This window comes from Prenolepis imparis, unplaced genomic scaffold (genome assembly GCF_030444845.1).
Source record: "Prenolepis imparis isolate NDT839.2.m4 unplaced genomic scaffold, iyPreImpa1.0 SCAF_5, whole genome shotgun sequence".
In the NCBI taxonomy this organism is placed as follows: domain Eukaryota; kingdom Metazoa; phylum Arthropoda; class Insecta; order Hymenoptera; family Formicidae; genus Prenolepis; species Prenolepis imparis.
This window is the reverse complement of record NW_028141163.1, coordinates 4,163,124-4,181,165: the sequence shown is the minus strand read 5'-3', so window position 1 is coordinate 4,181,165 and position 18,042 is coordinate 4,163,124.

The window sequence follows — 18,042 nt, the reverse complement described above, 5'->3', positions numbered from 1 at the left end:
GTACAAATTTTTTAATACGATAAACATAAAATAAGGATGCGTCGCACAGGGTCCGCGTCAAAAAAGTATCAATTTCTAATATTTTAAGACGAGCCAAAAATTCATCGATTATACATTTTAATAGTACATTGATTACAGAATCTTTTGGTACCAAGCAGACAACAGCGTACAAACTTTTTCATTTGCTATACATAAATTAAGGATGCGTCGCATAGGGTCAGCGGTAAAAAAGTATCGATTTCTAATATTTTAAGACGAGCCAAAAATTCATCGATTATACATTTTAATAGTACATTGATTACAGAATCTTTTGGTACCAAGCAGACAACAGCGTACAAACTTTTTCATTTGCTATACATAAATTAAGGATGCGTCGCATAGGGTCAGCGGTAAAAAAGTATCGATTTCTAATATTTTAAGACGAGCCAAAAATTCATCGATTATACATTTTAATAGTACATTGATTACAGAATCTTTTGGTACCAAGCAGACAACAGCGTACAAACTTTTTCATTTGCTATACATAAATTAAGGATGCGTCGCATAGGGTCAGCGGTAAAAAAGTATCGATTTCTAATATTTTAAGACGAGCCAAAAATTCATCGATTATACATTTCAATAGTACATTGATTACAGAATCATTTGGTACCAAACAGACACCAGCGTACAAATTTTTTAACTTGATATACATAAAATAAGGTTGCGTCGCATAGGGTCAGCGGTAAAAAGTATCGATTTCCAATATTTTAAGACGAGCCAAAAATTCATCGATTATACATTTTAATAGTACATTGATTACAGAATCTTCTGGTACCATGCAGATACCAGCGTACAAATTTTTTAATACGGTAAACATAAAATGAGGATGCGTCGCACAGGGTCCGCGTCAAAAAAGTATCGATTTATAATATTTTAAGACGAGCCAAAAATTCATCGATTATACATTTTAATAGTACATTGATTACAGAATCATTTGGTACCAAACAGACACCAGCGTACAAATTTTTTAACTTGATATACATAAAATAAGGTTGCGTCGCATAGGGTCAGCGGTAAAAAGTATCGATTTCCAATATTTTAAGACGAGCCAAAAATTCATCGATTATACATTTTAATAATACATTGATTACAGAATCTTCTGATACCATGCAGACACCAGCGTACAAATTTTTTAATACGATAAACATAATATAAGGATGCGTCGCACAGGGTCCGCGTCAAAAAAGTATCGATTTCTAATATTTTAAGACGAGCCAAAAATTCATCGATTATACATTTTAATAGTACATTGATTACAGAATCATTTGGTACCAAACAGACACCAGCGTACAAATTTTTTAACTTGATATACCTAAAATAAGGTTGCGTCGCATAGGGTCAGCGGTAAAAAGTATCGATTTCCAATATTTTAAGACGAGCCAAAAATTCATCGATTATACATTTTAATAGTACATTGATTACAGAATCTTTTCGTATCATGCAGACACCAGCGTACAAATTTTTTAATACGATAAACATAAAATAAGGATGCGTCGCACAGGGTCCGCGTCAAAAAAGTATCAATTTCTAATATTTTAAGACGAGCCAAAAATTCATCGATTATACATTTTAATAGTACATTGATTACAGAATCTTTTCGTATGATGCAGACACCAGCGTACAAATTTTTTAATACGATAAACATAATATAAGGATGCGTCGCACAGGGTCCGCGTCAAAATAGTATCGATTTCTAATATTTTAAGACGAGCCAAAAATTCATCGATTATACATTTTAATAGTACATTGATTACAGAATCTTTTCGTATCATGCAGACACCAGCGTACAAATTTTTTAATACGATAAACATAAAATAAGGTTGCGTCTCACAGGGTCCGCGTAAAAAAAGTATCAATTTCTAATATTTTAAGACGAGCCAAAAATTCATCGATTATACATTTTAATAGTACATTGATTACAGAATCATTTGGTACCAAACAGACACCAGCGTACAAATTTTTTAACTTGATATACATAAAATAAGGTTGCGTCGCATAGGGTCAGCGGTAAAAAGTATCGATTTCCAATATTTTAAGACGAGCCAAAAATTCATCGATTATACATTTTAATAATACATTGATTACAGAATCTTCTGATACCATGCAGACACCAGCGTACAAATTTTTTAATACGATAAACATAATATAAGGATGCGTCGCACAGGGTCCGCGTCAAAAAAGTATCGATTTCTAATATTTTAAGACGAGCCAAAAATTCATCGATTATACATTTTAATAGTACATTGATTACAGAATCTTTTCGTATCATGCAGACACCAGCGTACAAATTTTTTAATACGATAAACATAAAATAAGGTTGCGTCGCACAGGGTCCGCGTCAAAAAAGTATGAATTTCTAATATTTTAAGACGAGCCAAAAATTCATCGATTATACATTTTAATAGTACATTGATTACAGAATTATTTGGTACCAAACAGACACCAGCGTACAAATTTTTTAACTTGATATACATAAAATAAGTATGCGTCGCATAGGGTCAGCGGTAAAAAGTATCGATTTCCAATATTTTAAGACGAGCCAAAAATTCATCGATTATACATTTTAATAATACATTGATTACAGAATCTTCTGATACCATGCAGACACCAGCGTACAAATTTTTTAATACGATAAACATAAAATAAGGATGCGTCGCACAGGGTCCGCGTCAAAAAAGTATCAATTTCTAATATTTTAAGACGAGCCAAAAATTCATCGATTATACATTTTAATAGTACATTGATTACAGAATCTTTTGGTACCAAGCAGACAACAGCGTACAAACTTTTTCATTTGCTATACATAAATTAAGGATGCGTCGCATAGGGTCAGCGGTAAAAAAGTATCGATTTCTAATATTTTAAGACGAGCCAAAAATTCATCGATTATACATTTCAATAGTACATTGATTACAGAATCATTTGGTACCAAACAGACACCAGCGTACAAATTTTTTAACTTGATATACATAAAATAAGGTTGCGTCGCATAGGGTCAGCGGTAAAAAGTATCGATTTCCAATATTTTAAGACGAGCCAAAAATTCATCGATTATACATTTTAATAGTACATTGATTACAGAATCTTCTGGTACCATGCAGATGCCAGCGTACAAATTTTTTAATACGGTAAACATAAAATGAGGATGCGTCGCACAGGGTCCGCGTCAAAAAAGTATCGATTTATAATATTTTAAGACGAGCCAAAAATTCATCGATTATACATTTTAATAGTACATTGATTACAGAATTATTTGGTACCAAACAGACACCAGCGTACAAATTTTTTAACTTGATATACATAAAATAAGGTTGCGTCGCATAGGGTCAGCGGTAATAAGTATCGATTTCCAATATTTTAAGACGTGCCAAAAATTCATCGATTATACATTTTAATAATACATTGATTACAGAATCTTCTGATACCATGCAGACACCAGCGTACAAATTTTTTAATACGATAAACATAATATAAGGATGCGTCGCACAGGGTCCGCGTCAAAAAAGTATCGATTTCTAATATTTTAAGACGAGCCAAAAATTCATCGATTATACATTTTAATAGTACATTGATTACAGAATCTTTTCGTATCATGCAGACACCAGCGTACAAATTTTTTAATACGATATACATAAAATAATGATGCGTCGCACAGGGTCCGCGTCAAAAAAGTATCAATTTCTAATATTTTAAGACGAGCCAAAAATTCATCGATTATACATTTTATTAGTACATTGATTACAGAATCTTTTGGTACCAAGCAGACAACAGCGTACAAACTTTTTCATTTGCTATACATAAATTAAGGATGCGTCGCATAAGGTCAGCGGTAAAAAAGTATCGATTTCTAATATTTTAAGACGAGCCAAAAATTCATCGATTATACATTTCAATAGTACATTGATTACAGAATCATTTGGTACCAAACAGACACCAGCGTACAAATTTTTTAACTTGATATACATAAAATAAGGTTGCGTCGAATAGGGTCAGCGGTAAAAAGTATCGATTTCCAATATTTTAAGACGAGCCAAAAATTCATCGATTATACATTTTAATAATACATTGATTACAGAATCTTCTGATACCATGCAGACACCAGCGTACAAATTTTTTAATACGATAAACATAATATAAGGATGCGTCGCACAGGGTCCGCGTCAAAAAAGTATCGATTTCTAATATTTTAAGACGAGCCAAAAATTCATCGATTATACATTTTAATAGTACATTGATTACAGAATCATTTGGTACCAAACAGACACCAGCGTACAAATTTTTTAACTTGATATACATAAAATAAGGTTGCGTCGCATAGGGTCAGCGGTAAAAAGTATCGATTTCCAATATTTTAAGACGAGCCAAAAATTCATCGATTATACATTTTAATAGTACATTGATTACAGAATCTTTTCGTATCATGCAGACACCAGCGTACAAATTTTTTAATACGATAAACATAAAATAAGGATGCGTCGCACAGGGTCCGCGTCAAAAAAGTATCAATTTCTAATATTTTAAGACGAGCCAAAAATTCATCGATTATACATTTTAATAGTACATTGATTACAGAATCTTTTCGTATCATGCAGACACCAGCGTACAAATTTTTTAATACGATAAACATAATATAAGGATGCGTCGCACAGGGTCCGCGTCAAAATAGTATCGATTTCTAATATTTTAAGACGAGCCAAAAATTCATCGATTATACATTTTAATAGTACATTGATTACAGAATCTTTTCGTATCATGCAGACACCAGCGTACAAATTTTTTAATACGATAAACATAAAATAAGGTTGCGTCTCACAGGGTCCGCGTCAAAAAAGTATCAATTTCTAATATTTTAAGACGAGCCAAAAATTCATCGATTATACATTTTAATAGTACATTGATTACAGAATCATTTGGTACCAAACAGACACCAGCGTACAAATTTTTTAACTTGATATACATAAAATAAGGTTGCGTCGCATAGGGTCAGCGGTAAAAAGTATCGATTTCCAATATTTTAAGACGAGCCAAAAATTCATCGATTATACATTTTAATAATACATTGATTACAGAATCTTCTGATACCATGCAGACACCAGCGTACAAATTTTTTAATACGATAAACATAATATAAGGATGCGTCGCACAGGGTCCGCGTCAAAAAAGTATCGATTTCTAATATTTTAAGACGAGCCAAAAATTCATCGATTATACATTTTAATAGTACATTGATTACAGAATCTTTTCGTATCATGCAGACACCAGCGTACAAATTTTTTAATACGATAAACATAAAATAAGGTTGCGTCGCACAGGGTCCGCGTCAAAAAAGTATGAATTTCTAATATTTTAAGACGAGCCAAAAATTCATCGATTATACATTTTAATAGTACATTGATTACAGAATTATTTGGTACCAAACAGACACCAGCGTACAAATTTTTTAACTTGATATACATAAAATAAGTATGCGTCGCATAGGGTCAGCGGTAAAAAGTATCGATTTCCAATATTTTAAGACGAGCCAAAAATTCATCGATTATACATTTTAATAATACATTGATTACAGAATCTTCTGATACCATGCAGACACCAGCGTACAAATTTTTTAATACGATAAACATAAAATAAGGATGCGTCGCACAGGGTCCGCGTCAAAAAAGTATCAATTTCTAATATTTTAAGACGAGCCAAAAATTCATCGATTATACATTTTAATAGTACATTGATTACAGAATCTTTTGGTACCAAGCAGACAACAGCGTACAAACTTTTTCATTTGCTATACATAAATTAAGGATGCGTCGCATAGGGTCAGCGGTAAAAAAGTATCGATTTCTAATATTTTAAGACGAGCCAAAAATTCATCGATTATACATTTCAATAGTACATTGATTACAGAATCATTTGGTACCAAACAGACACCAGCGTACAAATTTTTTAACTTGATATACATAAAATAAGGATGCGTCGCACAGGGTCCGCGTCAAAAAAGTATCAATTTCTAATATTTTAAGACGAGCCAAAAATTCATCGATTATACATTTTGATAGTACATTGATTACAGAATCTTTTGGTACCATGCAGACACCAGCGTACAAATTTTTTAATATGATATACATAAAATAAATATGCGTCGCATAGGGTCATCGGCAAAAATGTATCAATTTCTAATATTTTAAGACGAGCCAAAATTTCATCGATTATACATTTTAATAGTACATTGATTACAGAATCTTTTCGTATCATGCAGACACCAGCGTACAAATTTTTTAATACGATAAACATAAAATAAGGATGCGTCGCACAGGGTCCGCGTCAAAAAAGTATCAATTTCTAATATTTTAAGACGAGCCAAAAATTCATCGATTATACATTTTAATAGTACATTGATTACAGAATCTTTTCGTATCATGCAGACACCAGCGTACAAATTTTTTAATACGATAAACATAATATAAGGATGCGTCGCACTGGGTCCGCGTCAAAAAAGTATCGATTTCTAATATTTTAAGACGAGCCAAAAATTCATCGATTATACATTTTAATAGTACATTGATTACAGAATTATTTGGTACCAAACAGACACCAGCGTACAAATTTTTTAACTTGATATACATAAAATAAGTATGCGTCGCATAGGGTCAGCGGTAAAAAGTATCGATTTCCAATATTTTAAGACGAGCCAAAAATTCATCGATTATACATTTTATTAATACATTGATTACAGAATCTTCTGATACCATGCAGACACCAGCGTACAAATTTTTTAATACGATAAACATAAAATAAGGATGCGTCGCACAGGGTCCGCGTCAAAAAAGTATCAATTTCTAATATTTTAAGACGAGCCAAAAATTCATCGATTATACATTTTAATAGTACATTGATTACAGAATCTTTTGGTACCAAGCAGACAACAGCGTACAAACTTTTTCATTTGCTATACATAAATTAAGGATGCGTCGCATAGGGTCAGCGGTAAAAAAGTATCGATTTCTAATATTTTAAGACGAGCCAAAAATTCATCGATTATACATTTTAATAGTACATTGATTACAGAATCTTTTGGTACCAAGCAGACAACAGCGTACAAACTTTTTCATTTGCTATACATAAATTAAGGATGCGTCGCATAGGGTCAGCGGTAAAAAAGTATCGATTTCTAATATTTTAGGACGAGCCAAAAATTCATCGATTATACATTTCAATAGTACATTGATTACAGAATCATTTGGTACCAAACAGACACCAGCGTACAAATTTTTTAACTTGATATACATAAAATAAGGTTGCGTCGCATAGGGTCAGCGGTAAAAAGTATCGATTTCCAATATTTTAGGACGAGCCAAAAATTCATCGATTATACATTTTAATAGTACATTGATTACAGAATCTTCTGGTACCATGCAGATACCAGCGTACAAATTTTTTAATACGGTAAACATAAAATAAGGATGCGTCGCACAGGGTCCGCGTCAAAAAAGTATCAATTTCTAATATTTTAAGACGAGCCAAAAATTCATCGATTATACATTTTAATAGTACATTGATTACAGAATCTTTTGGTACCAAGCAGACAACAGCGTACAAACTTTTTCATTTGCTATACATAAATTAAGGATGCGTCGCATAGGGTCAGCGGTAAAAAAGTATCGATTTCTAATATTTTAAGACGAGCCAAAAATTCATCGATTATACATTTCAATAGTACATTGATTACAGAATCATTTGGTACCAAACAGACACCAGCGTACAAATTTTTTAACTTGATATACATAAAATAAGGTTGCGTCGCATAGGGTCAGCGGTAAAAAGTATCGATTTCCAATATTTTAAGACGAGCCAAAAATTCATCGATTATACATTTTAATAGTACATTGATTACAGAATCTTCTGGTACCATGCAGATACCAGCGTACAAATTTTTTAATACGGTAAACATAAAATGAGGATGCGTCGCACAGGGTCCGCGTCAAAAAAGTATCGATTTATAATATTTTAAGACGAGCCAAAAATTCATCGATTATACATTTTAATAGTACATTGATTACAGAATCATTTGGTACCAAACAGACACCAGCGTACAAATTTTTTAACTTGATATACATAAAATAAGGTTGCGTCGCATAGGGTCAGCGGTAAAAAGTATCGATTTCTAATAATTTAAGACGAGCCAAAAATTCATCGATTATACATTTTAATAGTACATTGATTACAGAATCTTCTGATACCATGCAGACACCAGCGTACAAATTTTTTAATACGATAAACATAAAATAAGGATGCGTCGCACAGGGTCATCGGCAAAAATGTATCAATTTCTAATATTTTAAGACGAGCCAAAATTTCATCGATTATACATTTTAATAGTACATTGATTACAGAATCTTTTCGTATCATGCAGACACCAGCGTACAAATTTTTTAATACGATAAACATAAAATAAGGATGCGTCGCACAGGGTCCGCGTCAAAAAAGTATCAATTTCTAATATTTTAAGACGAGCCAAAAATTCATCGATTATACATTTTAATAGTACATTGATTACAGAATCTTTTCGTATCATGCAGACACCAGCGTACAAATTTTTTAACTTGATATACATAAAATAAGGTTGCGTCGCATAGGGTCAGCGGTAAAAAGTATCGATTTCTAATATTTTAAGACGAGCCAAAAATTCATCGATTATACATTTTAATAGTACATTGATTACAGAATCTTCTGATACCATGCAGACACCAGCGTACAAATTTTTTAATACGATAAACATAAAATAAGGATGCGTCGCACAGGGTCCGCGTCAAAAAAGTATCAATTTCTAATATTTTAAGACGAGCCAAAAATTCATCGATTATACATTTTAATAGTACATTGATTACAGAATCTTTTGGTACCAAGCAGACAACAGCGTACAAACTTTTTCATTTGCTATACATAAATTAAGGATGCGTCGCATAGGGTCAGCGGTAAAAAAGTATCGATTTCTAATATTTTAAGACGAGCCAAAAATTCATCGATTATACATTTTATTAGTACATTGATTACAGAATCTTTTGGTACCAAGCAGACAACAGCGTACAAACTTTTTCATTTGCTATACATAAATTAAGGATGCGTCGCATAGGGTCAGCGGTAAAAAAGTATCGATTTCTAATATTTTAAGACGAGCCAAAAATTCATCGATTATACATTTCAATAGTACATTGATTACAGAATCATTTGGTACCAAACAGACACCAGCGTACAAATTTTTTAACTTGATATACATAAAATAAGGTTGCGTCGCATAGGGTCAGCGGTAAAAAGTATCGATTTCCAATATTTTAAGACGAGCCAAAAATTCATCGATTATACATTTTAATAGTACATTGATTACAGAATCTTCTGGTACCATGCAGATACCAGCGTACAAATTTTTTAATACGGTAAACATAATATAAGGATGCGTCGCACAGGGTCCGCGTCAAAAAAGTATCGATTTCTAATATTTTAAGACGAGCCAAAAATTCATCGATTATACATTTTAATAGTACATTGATTACAGAATCATTTGGTACCAAACAGACACCAGCGTACAAATTTTTTAACTTGATATACATAAAATAAGGTTGCGTCGCATAGGGTCAGCGGTAAAAAAGTATCGATTTCTAATATTTTAAGACGAGCCAAAAATTCATCGATTATACATTTTAATAGTACATTGATTACAGAATCTTTTGGTACCAAGCAGACAACAGCGTACAAACTTTTTCATTTGCTATACATAAATTAAGGATGCGTCGCATAGGGTCAGCGGTAAAAAAGTATCGATTTCTAATATTTTAAGACGAGCCAAAAATTCATCGATTATACATTTTAATAGTACATTGATTACAGAATCTTTTGGTACCAAGCAGACAACAGCGTACAAACTTTTTCATTTGCTATACATAAATTAAGGATGCGTCGCATAGGGTCAGCGGTAAAAAAGTATCGATTTCTAATATTTTAAGACAAGCCAAAAATTCATCGATTATACATTTTAATAGTACATTGATTACAGAATCTTTTGGTACCAAGCAGACAACAGCGTACAAACTTTTTCATTTGCTATACATAAATTAAGGATGCGTCGCATAGGGTCAGCGGTAAAAAAGTATCGATTTCTAATATTTTAAGACGAGCCAAAAATTCATCGATTATACATTTCAATAGTACATTGATTACAGAACATTTGGTACCAAACAGACACCAGCGTACAAATTTTTTAACTTGATATACATAAAATAAGGTTGCGTCGCATAGGGTCAGCGGTAAAAAGTATCGATTTCCAATATTTTAAGACGAGCCAAAAATTCATCGATTATACATTTTAATAGTACATTGATTACAGAATCTTCTGGTACCATGCAGATACCAGCGTACAAATTTTTTAATACGGTAAACATAAAATGAGGATGCGTCGCACAGGGTCCGCGTCAAAAAAGTATCGATTTATAATATTTTAAGACGAGCCAAAAATTCATCGATTATACATTTTAATAGTACATTGATTACAGAATCATTTGGTACCAAACAGACACCAGCGTACAAATTTTTTAACTTGATATACATAAAATAAGGTTGCGTCGCATAGGGTCAGCGGTAAAAAGTATCGATTTCCAATATTTTAAGACGAGCCAAAAATTCATCGATTATACATTTTAATAATACATTGATTACAGAATCTTCTGATACCATGCAGACACCAGCGTACAAATTTTTTAATACGATAAACATAATATAAGGATGCGTCGCACAGGGTCCGCGTCAAAAAAGTATCGATTTCTAATATTTTAAGACGAGCCAAAAATTCATCGATTATACATTTTAATAGTACATTGATTACAGAATCATTTGGTACCAAACAGACACCAGCGTACAAATTTTTTAACTTGATATACATAAAATAAGGTTGCGTCGCATAGGGTCAGCGGTAAAAAGTATCGATTTCCAATATTTTAAGACGAGCCAAAAATTCATCGATTATACATTTTAATAGTACATTGATTACAGAATCTTTTCGTATCATGCAGACACCAGCGTACAAATTTTTTAATACGATAAACATAAAATAAGGATGCGTCGCACAGGGTCCGCGTCAAAAAAGTATCAATTTCTAATATTTTAAGACGAGCCAAAAATTCATCGATTATACATTTTAATAGTACATTGATTACAGAATCTTTTGGTACCAAGCAGACAACAGCGTACAAACTTTTTCATTTGCTATACATAAATTAAGGATGCGTCGCATAGGGTCAGCGGTAAAAAAGTATCGATTTCTAATATTTTAAGACGAGCCAAAAATTCATCGATTATACATTTTAATAGTACATTGATTACAGAATCTTTTGGTACCAAGCAGACAACAGCGTACAAACTTTTTCATTTGCTATACATAAATTAAGGATGCGTCGCATAGGGTCAGCGGTAAAAAAGTATCGATTTCTAATATTTTAAGACGAGCCAAAAATTCATCGATTATACATTTTAATAGTACATTGATTACAGAATCTTTTGGTACCAAGCAGACAACAGCGTACAAACTTTTTCATTTGCTATACATAAATTAAGGATGCGTCGCATAGGGTCAGCGGTAAAAAAGTATCGATTTCTAATATTTTAAGACGAGCCAAAAATTCATCGATTATACATTTCAATAGTACATTGATTACAGAATCATTTGGTACCAAACAGACACCAGCGTACAAATTTTTTAACTTGATATACATAAAATAAGGTTGCGTCGCATAGGGTCAGCGGTAAAAAGTATCGATTTCCAATATTTTAAGACGAGCCAAAAATTCATCGATTATACATTTTAATAGTACATTGATTACAGAATCTTCTGGTACCATGCAGATACCAGCGTACAAATTTTTTAATACGGTAAACATAAAATGAGGATGCGTCGCACAGGGTCCGCGTCAAAAAAGTATCGATTTATAATATTTTAAGACGAGCCAAAAATTCATCGATTATACATTTTAATAGTACATTGATTACAGAATCATTTGGTACCAAACAGACACCAGCGTACAAATTTTTTAACTTGATATACATAAAATAAGGTTGCGTCGCATAGGGTCAGCGGTAAAAAGTATCGATTTCCAATATTTTAAGACGAGCCAAAAATTCATCGATTATACATTTTAATAATACATTGATTACAGAATCTTCTGATACCATGCAGACACCAGCGTACAAATTTTTTAATACGATAAACATAATATAAGGATGCGTCGCACAGGGTCCGCGTCAAAAAAGTATCGATTTCTAATATTTTAAGACGAGCCAAAAATTCATCGATTATACATTTTAATAGTACATTGATTACAGAATCATTTGGTACCAAACAGACACCAGCGTACAAATTTTTTAACTTGATATACCTAAAATAAGGTTGCGTCGCATAGGGTCAGCGGTAAAAAGTATCGATTTCCAATATTTTAAGACGAGCCAAAAATTCATCGATTATACATTTTAATAGTACATTGATTACAGAATCTTTTCGTATCATGCAGACACCAGCGTACAAATTTTTTAATACGATAAACATAAAATAAGGATGCGTCGCACAGGGTCCGCGTCAAAAAAGTATCAATTTCTAATATTTTAAGACGAGCCAAAAATTCATCGATTATACATTTTAATAGTACATTGATTACAGAATCTTTTCGTATGATGCAGACACCAGCGTACAAATTTTTTAATACGATAAACATAATATAAGGATGCGTCGCACAGGGTCCGCGTCAAAATAGTATCGATTTCTAATATTTTAAGACGAGCCAAAAATTCATCGATTATACATTTTAATAGTACATTGATTACAGAATCTTTTCGTATCATGCAGACACCAGCGTACAAATTTTTTAATACGATAAACATAAAATAAGGTTGCGTCTCACAGGGTCCGCGTAAAAAAAGTATCAATTTCTAATATTTTAAGACGAGCCAAAAATTCATCGATTATACATTTTAATAGTACATTGATTACAGAATCATTTGGTACCAAACAGACACCAGCGTACAAATTTTTTAACTTGATATACATAAAATAAGGTTGCGTCGCATAGGGTCAGCGGTAAAAAGTATCGATTTCCAATATTTTAAGACGAGCCAAAAATTCATCGATTATACATTTTAATAATACATTGATTACAGAATCTTCTGATACCATGCAGACACCAGCGTACAAATTTTTTAATACGATAAACATAATATAAGGATGCGTCGCACAGGGTCCGCGTCAAAAAAGTATCGATTTCTAATATTTTAAGACGAGCCAAAAATTCATCGATTATACATTTTAATAGTACATTGATTACAGAATCTTTTCGTATCATGCAGACACCAGCGTACAAATTTTTTAATACGATAAACATAAAATAAGGTTGCGTCGCACAGGGTCCGCGTCAAAAAAGTATGAATTTCTAATATTTTAAGACGAGCCAAAAATTCATCGATTATACATTTTAATAGTACATTGATTACAGAATTATTTGGTACCAAACAGACACCAGCGTACAAATTTTTTAACTTGATATACATAAAATAAGTATGCGTCGCATAGGGTCAGCGGTAAAAAGTATCGATTTCCAATATTTTAAGACGAGCCAAAAATTCATCGATTATACATTTTAATAATACATTGATTACAGAATCTTCTGATACCATGCAGACACCAGCGTACAAATTTTTTAATACGATAAACATAAAATAAGGATGCGTCGCACAGGGTCCGCGTCAAAAAAGTATCAATTTCTAATATTTTAAGACGAGCCAAAAATTCATCGATTATACATTTTAATAGTACATTGATTACAGAATCTTTTGGTACCAAGCAGACAACAGCGTACAAACTTTTTCATTTGCTATACATAAATTAAGGATGCGTCGCATAGGGTCAGCGGTAAAAAAGTATCGATTTCTAATATTTTAAGACGAGCCAAAAATTCATCGATTATACATTTCAATAGTACATTGATTACAGAATCATTTGGTACCAAACAGACACCAGCGTACAAATTTTTTAACTTGATATACATAAAATAAGGTTGCGTCGCATAGGGTCAGCGGTAAAAAGTATCGATTTCCAATATTTTAAGACGAGCCAAAAATTCATCGATTATACATTTTAATAGTACATTGATTACAGAATCTTCTGGTACCATGCAGATGCCAGCGTACAAATTTTTTAATACGGTAAACATAAAATGAGGATGCGTCGCACAGGGTCCGCGTCAAAAAAGTATCGATTTATAATATTTTAAGACGAGCCAAAAATTCATCGATTATACATTTTAATAGTACATTGATTACAGAATTATTTGGTACCAAACAGACACCAGCGTACAAATTTTTTAACTTGATATACATAAAATAAGGTTGCGTCGCATAGGGTCAGCGGTAATAAGTATCGATTTCCAATATTTTAAGACGTGCCAAAAATTCATCGATTATACATTTTAATAATACATTGATTACAGAATCTTCTGATACCATGCAGACACCAGCGTACAAATTTTTTAATACGATAAACATAATATAAGGATGCGTCGCACAGGGTCCGCGTCAAAAAAGTATCGATTTCTAATATTTTAAGACGAGCCAAAAATTCATCGATTATACATTTTAATAGTACATTGATTACAGAATCTTTTCGTATCATGCAGACACCAGCGTACAAATTTTTTAATACGATATACATAAAATAATGATGCGTCGCACAGGGTCCGCGTCAAAAAAGTATCAATTTCTAATATTTTAAGACGAGCCAAAAATTCATCGATTATACATTTTATTAGTACATTGATTACAGAATCTTTTGGTACCAAGCAGACAACAGCGTACAAACTTTTTCATTTGCTATACATAAATTAAGGATGCGTCGCATAAGGTCAGCGGTAAAAAAGTATCGATTTCTAATATTTTAAGACGAGCCAAAAATTCATCGATTATACATTTCAATAGTACATTGATTACAGAATCATTTGGTACCAAACAGACACCAGCGTACAAATTTTTTAACTTGATATACATAAAATAAGGTTGCGTCGAATAGGGTCAGCGGTAAAAAGTATCGATTTCCAATATTTTAAGACGAGCCAAAAATTCATCGATTATACATTTTAATAATACATTGATTACAGAATCTTCTGATACCATGCAGACACCAGCGTACAAATTTTTTAATACGATAAACATAATATAAGGATGCGTCGCACAGGGTCCGCGTCAAAAAAGTATCGATTTCTAATATTTTAAGACGAGCCAAAAATTCATCGATTATACATTTTAATAGTACATTGATTACAGAATCATTTGGTACCAAACAGACACCAGCGTACAAATTTTTTAACTTGATATACATAAAATAAGGTTGCGTCGCATAGGGTCAGCGGTAAAAAAGTATCGATTTCTAATATTTTAAGACGAGCCAAAAATTCATCGATTATACATTTTAATAGTACATTGATTACAGAATCTTTTGGTACCAAGCAGACAACAGCGTACAAACTTTTTCATTTGCTATACATAAATTAAGGATGCGTCGCATAGGGTCAGCGGTAAAAAAGTATCGATTTCTAATATTTTAAGACGAGCCAAAAATTCATCGATTATACATTTTAATAGTACATTGATTACAGAATCTTTTGGTACCAAGCAGACAACAGCGTACAAACTTTTTCATTTGCTATACATAAATTAAGGATGCGTCGCATAGGGTCAGCGGTAAAAAAGTATCGATTTCTAATATTTTAAGACGAGCCAAAAATTCATCGATTATACATTTTAATAGTACATTGATTACAGAATCTTTTGGTACCAAGCAGACAACAGCGTACAAACTTTTTCATTTGCTATACATAAATTAAGGATGCGTCGCATAGGGTCAGCGGTAAAAAAGTATCGATTTCTAATATTTTAAGACGAGCCAAAAATTCATCGATTATACATTTCAATAGTACATTGATTACAGAATCTTCTGGTACCATGCAGATACCAGCGTACAAATTTTTTAATACGGTAAACATAAAATGAGGATGCGTCGCACAGGGTCCGCGTCAAAAAAGTATCGATTTATAATATTTTAAGACGAGCCAAAAATTCATCGATTATACATTTTAATAGTACATTGATTACAGAATCATTTGGTACCAAACAGACACCAGCGTACAAATTTTTTAACTTGATATACATAAAATAAGGTTGCGTCGCATAGGGTCAGCGGTAAAAAGTATCGATTTCCAATATTTTAAGACGAGCCAAAAATTCATCGATTATACATTTTAATAATACATTGATTACAGAATCTTCTGATACCATGCAGACACCAGCGTACAAATTTTTTAATACGATAAACATAAAATAAGGATGCGTCGCACAGGGTCCGCGTCAAAAAAGTATCAATTTCTAATATTTTAAGACGAGCCAAAAATTCATCGATTATACATTTTAATAGTACATTGATTACAGAATCTTTTGGTACCAAGCAGACAACAGCGTACAAACTTTTTCATTTGCTATACATAAATTAAGGATGCGTCGCATAGGGTCAGCGGTAAAAAAGTATCGATTTCTAATATTTTAAGACGAGCCAAAAATTCATCGATTATACATTTCAATAGTACATTGATTACAGAATCATTTGGTACCAAACAGACACCAGCGTACAAATTTTTTAACTTGATATACATAAAATAAGGTTGCGTCGCATAGGGTCAGCGGTAAAAAGTATCGATTTCCAATATTTTAAGACGAGCCAAAAATTCATCGATTATACATTTTAATAGTACATTGATTACAGAATCTTCTGGTACCATGCAGATGCCAGCGTACAAATTTTTTAATACGGTAAACATAAAATGAGGATGCGTCGCACAGGGTCCGCGTCAAAAAAGTATCGATTTATAATATTTTAAGACGAGCCAAAAATTCATCGATTATACATTTTAATAGTACATTGATTACAGAATTATTTGGTACCAAACAGACACCAGCGTACAAATTTTTTAACTTGATATACATAAAATAAGGTTGCGTCGCATAGGGTCAGCGGTAATAAGTATCGATTTCCAATATTTTAAGACGTGCCAAAAATTCATCGATTATACATTTTAATAATACATTGATTACAGAATCTTCTGATACCATGCAGACACCAGCGTACAAATTTTTTAATACGATAAACATAATATAAGGATGCGTCGCACAGGGTCCGCGTCAAAAAAGTATCGATTTCTAATATTTTAAGACGAGCCAAAAATTCATCGATTATACATTTTAATAGTACATTGATTACAGAATCTTTTCGTATCATGCAGACACCAGCGTACAAATTTTTTAATACGATATACATAAAATAATGATGCGTCGCACAGGGTCCGCGTCAAAAAAGTATCAATTTCTAATATTTTAAGACGAGCCAAAAATTCATCGATTATACATTTTATTAGTACATTGATTACAGAATCTTTTGGTACCAAGCAGACAACAGCGTACAAACTTTTTCATTTGCTATACATAAATTAAGGATGCGTCGCATAAGGTCAGCGGTAAAAAAGTATCGATTTCTAATATTTTAAGACGAGCCAAAAATTCATCGATTATACATTTCAATAGTACATTGATTACAGAATCATTTGGTACCAAACAGACACCAGCGTACAAATTTTTTAACTTGATATACATAAAATAAGGTTGCGTCGAATAGGGTCAGCGGTAAAAAGTATCGATTTCCAATATTTTAAGACGAGCCAAAAATTCATCGATTATACATTTTAATAATACATTGATTACAGAATCTTCTGATACCATGCAGACACCAGCGTACAAATTTTTTAATACGATAAACATAATATAAGGATGCGTCGCACAGGGTCCGCGTCAAAAAAGTATCGATTTCTAATATTTTAAGACGAGCCAAAAATTCATCGATTATACATTTTAATAGTACATTGATTACAGAATCATTTG